We start from the raw sequence: 5349 nt of genomic DNA, 5'->3' as shown, positions 1-5349 counted from the left end.
GATGACCCTTTTTTTCCGGCTCAGCCTGGAGGCGGCCAGGGTTAAGAAATCGTCTTCGCTTTTAGAAGTAATGGTGGAAGTGTCTCTGGAGTCGACAACCACCCGGATAGAGGTCCCAACTTTGGTGCCTTTGGAGTGATGCTCCACTGCGATGCCTCGTCCTTTAAAAGCACTTGTTGCCGTGGAAGGTGAGCTGGGTCCCAAGTTTCTCAGCAGTGCCTTTTTCTCTGTCTTTCCTCCACAAGAAGATATGTGCTCCCTTTTACAGTAGACACTTTGGCTTGCTCACACTTCACTGAGAACAGCAGCGGCGGCAGCACCAGGAACAGCAGGAGGAGATGTGTTAAGGGGTGGAGATGGCTAGAAAGAAGCAGTGTATGTGTGCCTAGATGTATGTGTATGTAATTTGCCTTCCTTTCTCTTCTCCACTTGAGAACTCAGCTGGTGACCGAGTAGCAGCTCCAGGCTCCTTGTGCCAGATCATATGGCCGTCAACGGGAAACCGGAGGGAGAGAGCGAGAGAGATTTCCCAACCACCAGTTCATCCACCACCCCTCCCTACCACATGCAAAACCCTCTCCACAAACTCAAGAAGAGAAGATCTGACTGAGCTGCCCAAGATGCAAAAAGTAGCTTTAAGCCAACCAGAGCGACCTCTGGTGCTTCACAAAGGAGGCGAGGCTCAGCCACTGAGCGCTATCTCTGCCTGGAGCCTGGAAGTGTCTCATCCCAGCCAGAGCAGCTGGGCTTTCTGCTTACATTTGCATGAGCCAGGGGCGGACTGTCACAGATGTGGGGGGCTGGGGGCCTCCATCCTCAGGAGCTGCTGGTGGGGATCCATGTGGACAAACGTCGCTGTCACCTTTCTGTAAGGAAAAGGGACTCTCAAAGAGGCGCACACCTTCCTCTGCCTGGCTTGGGTACTTTCTTTCGTTGCTCTGGAATGACAGGTGTCTGCTGCTGTGCCCCTATTCCTCACACCCACTGGACTGTGCTCATTCTGCCTGCGTCCCAGCCAGCCACGAGCCCCGCTGGCATCTAGAGTCATGTTTAAGGATGTGTTTTATATTCTGGGGTTGTATCATTTTCCCCACGCAATTAAGTGCTTTACCTTTGTGCCTCCTTTGCCTCTCTCAGCGGAGATTGATTAACAGCTGACAGATCCAGCAGGAATCTCCTAGAGGGGCTGCAAGCCATCACATTCATTAATTAATCAATTATTTCCCCCTCTCCCCAAACACCCATCTTGCACACGCACACAGATGCTCTCTCGCTGTGTGTGTGTGTGTGTGTGTGTGTGTGTGTGTGAGAGAGAGAGAGAGAGAGAGGTGCCATATGCTCTAATGATTCAGTCTTGTGAGATGATATAAGCAGTGTTGTGGGGAAGGGGGAGAGGCTGTTTTTAGAATTTATAGGTGTATATCAGTGAGAGCGATAAAGCCAACTTACAAAATACATACACATCAGTGAGAAAGTGCACGTGCATCTCTCTCTGCATGTGCTAACTGTTAGAGCTGTGTGCGCGCATTAATAATTGTATGTGAGAAGAGATTGTGTGAATGGCAACATACGTGAGATAATTTACTGCTAGTTTGTGTACGTATAATGACATATTTGCATATATATGTATCAACTGAATGCATGCGTGTTTCAAGTATGTATCTTTGTGATATGCAATATGTCCAGGTTAGATAAGTGAGAAGTTAGCATTTAACTACTACACGTGTGTAACTACTACACATGTGTGCGCACGCACACACATACACCTGTACGTAGGAAACACAAATGGCCAATTGAATTGGCCATTGACTGTAAGAGATTTTAGATCAGGCTCTTACAGCAAAGGACTATTTCATTAAAAATATATGTTGCAAAATAGGCCACATCCGTTTCACCTTTTACTATGGCATTGCAATGAGCACCACTGTCATTATGCAGTCATTGATATATATGCATAGCTTTGTCTCTTTGCAAGTGTTAACATTTCATGCACATCCACTTGTTTGTCTGTCCACTCATATTGACATCCACAGTTATTTCTAGAAAACGCTATTTTTGTTAGGTATTTATGCAGGAAACAGGACCAAAACCTGGCTTTTCTTTAACTTGGGCCTGTGCATTCATGGGTTAGCATAAACATGTAGGTGTATGTGAGAGACACTTCATGTGTCTGCTTAGAAGGAACTGTATTTGCATATTTTTTGAAACACATACGAATTATGACTGCATACTTTTGCATGCCCATATTGAAGGATATATTTGACTTGAAATGTGTAAAATGGTGTGTGTCATCTGGGTCAGAGAAGTGTCTGTGTTACTTAATATAAACACACACACTATAAGCATGTGCTTTGTTCTGAGATGCAAACATATAGATATTTATCTGTAAGGGGTGTGTACGCAGGAGGCTAAATTTTGAAGACTATTTGATTGCTGTATATCTTTGTCTAGTCTGGATCAGCCTGTTACTATATTGTTCTGCTAGGTAGCTAATCTTAGAGCCCAATCCTATGCATGTCTACTTAGAAGTAAGTCCCATTATACTCAATGGGGCTTACTCCCAGGTAAGTGTGGATAGGATTGCAGCCTCATCATGGAAATTTAGATTCAGGCTGTCCTAGAACATAAGTAATCCTGCTGCCCATCCTGCAATGCACTTTTCCAAGTGAAAAAAGAAATGCCTTTTCTTTAATTAAATTGGATTGGAAGAAGTTTAGACACCTTATGGAAGATGAAATACTCAGGACTCTGGGTTGATGTGCCTGTGGAATTTTGAAAGCAATAGCAGCTGTTCCACTGAGATGCCAAGAGCTCTCAACGTTTGTGTATCTGTTAGAATGTTGCTCCTCAGGCAGTGTGGATTGAACTGCTTGAGCTGTGGGAAAGCCTCACATCTATAGTACAGGTTGGGGGGGAGCCAGTATGTGCTAAATCAGGTACTGCGAGGCTTGAGGCTCACTGAATTCTTGCAAGGTGCCCTGTGCAAAGGCTTTCTGTGAAATGAGCTTGTGCCTTTGCATGTGTGTTAGTGGCTTTCCCTGTGTTCATGTGGTTGGTGTATGTGTCATGCATTTGCTAGTTTGGCGATTGATGTTTGTGTTGCGTCCCTCCACCCCCCCCCCCAGTTCAAGTTCTTAAGTTATAGCATATCTGTAAATGCTCAGGCATCATGGTGTTTGCCTGCAACCAGTCTCTGTGTGAGTTGACCAGGGCTGATGATGTGGTGCTCAGTGGCTTTCATGTGTTAGCCCTTGAGTGTGTGTACACACCTGAATTTTCTATGCAATAAGGATATTAATGTGAACTTAGCCTATGTCTGCTGCTATCTGTGCTTGTGTATTAACTCATGTGTGAATCTTCATGCTAACAATTTCTTTTTGGGCTGCACTCAGAATTGTTTGCTCTGGAGGAGGGAGTGCTCTGGACGCTACCCTGTGTTTCCATTCTTGTACAGTGTGCATCTGTGTGTGTTTCTTGTGTGCATTGGGGATGGTTAATTCCATGCATGTTTCGGTGCACAACTTTTGAACATTTATTTTATTCACTCGTGTGTGACAAAACAGAGTCAAATTAGAAGTCTCCTTTGCTGAGTTTTTACCCAGAAGGCAACAACCCAGAGAGTCCAATACGTCTCAATCGCAACGTCTCTGCTGCTATCCGCTGTCATTTGCTCTCCCCCGTTCTGCTTCACTAAAGAGGAGGGCCATCTGATTTATGGTTACTCTCTCATAGTCTTTACTGAATTTAAGAATCTTTCCCAGATATGGCTCCTTTACGCAAAATTTAGCTTTTGCCCTTGGAATTCCCAGGAGTCTGAATTTCCTTTCAGAAGGATTAAAATCTGCATTTTCTGGGCAATTAAAAAAAAAAGACAGCATAAAAATATAAGACTGTTCTGCCTCCCCAACCTTCCTTCAAACTCTTGTTTCGTAGACATTGGTGTGGTTGTTATTCAATTTTGTTACATTCACTATGGCAATTCCCAGTCCAGTCAGTCTGAATGTTTCTTGAGAGAAGAAATAGTCCTGCATCTGCATTTATTTCTCCACATACACCAGCTTTTGCAAGGCCTCTACAGATGCGCTTGTTCCTATCTGTTACATTTGGGGCATGTGTCAATCAGAGTGTGCATGTGTGTGTGAACTGATATCCTGTGAACTGAAATACATTTACAATGCCTAGTAAGAATTACCCTAAGCACGCAAGAAAAATCTGTTTGATTACCTGTATATTTTAATTTACCTCTATGATACTCATGTTTCCAACAAAATGGTATCAGCAAGTATTGCTGTTTACATTTCTCTCACTTTTTGCCCCCCTATATTACCACTTATGCCCCCCCTGTGCTTTATTCTTTGAGTACAGGTGATGTTTTGTTTAACTGTATATACCTTCTGCGTATCTTTATCTGGGAAAGTTATTCCTGCTTCCATGTGTTTCAGTTAATCTACTCTTCAGCACATTCATGTTTTCTATGTGACTGCCAAGGGGTTGTGATCCCTGCTGCTGTTTGCATACTGTTGCCCCACCTGAGTAGCCCTCCCAGTTTGGCAATTGCATGTGTAATTTATCCCTATAATTTTAACATTTGCAGGCCTGGACAGAGTCCTTTCAAAGGGCAATAATCAATCAAGCCAGGATATTAGATGGATTTATGGGCGCTTTATGCACCGGGATCAATGCAATTCTTTTTTTTTTTAAGCCGACAATGTTTGTGCAGCAAATTACACTTGCCCCCCCCCCTTTCCTCCACACAACAACTGAGCAGAATATATTCTAGGGGATTGTCACAGGATCGATTCTCTGATCTTCAGCTCCACCTTGGCTAAAGACATTGCTATTCTCCCCCCTGCTCCCCGCTCCATCTGCTGAACTTAAGTGGGGGGGAGGGGGCTGTTTGACTGGCCACGAGAGTTGTTCCCTTCTTTGCCCAGGGGCCACCAGAAGAGCTGCATCCCAAGCTTGCTCTGAAGGCTGATCCTAATGAACAGCAACAGCAAATTAATTAGAGGGAAGGAAAGCAGGGGCGGGGGAAGGCCTCCGGAACCCAAGTTAATTAGCAGGAAGAGCTTGGGGATCTTTGGGATGTGGCAAGCACCCAGAGCCCCCAAAGGAAAGGCCAGAGCCAGCTCAACTCTCCTCAGGAATCCATTCCTCTGGCCAAAGAGCCAAGGGGGCAGAGTGGACTTTTCAGAATATGTGTTTGCTTTCTGCAAAGGAAGCACACCCAGGTTGTTGATAATTAGCTCCTCTGCCTGCATCCAGGACTCAAAGCTATGTTGCAATGCAGGCAATGGTGGCATCGTATGCCCCCATTGCACAGACTGAGAGACTGATGCATAAGGAGCG

This window comes from Tiliqua scincoides, chromosome 2 (genome assembly GCF_035046505.1).
Source record: "Tiliqua scincoides isolate rTilSci1 chromosome 2, rTilSci1.hap2, whole genome shotgun sequence".
In the NCBI taxonomy this organism is placed as follows: domain Eukaryota; kingdom Metazoa; phylum Chordata; class Lepidosauria; order Squamata; family Scincidae; genus Tiliqua; species Tiliqua scincoides.
The sequence above is the reverse complement of the archived record's forward strand: the minus strand, read 5'-3'. Positions refer to the sequence as shown.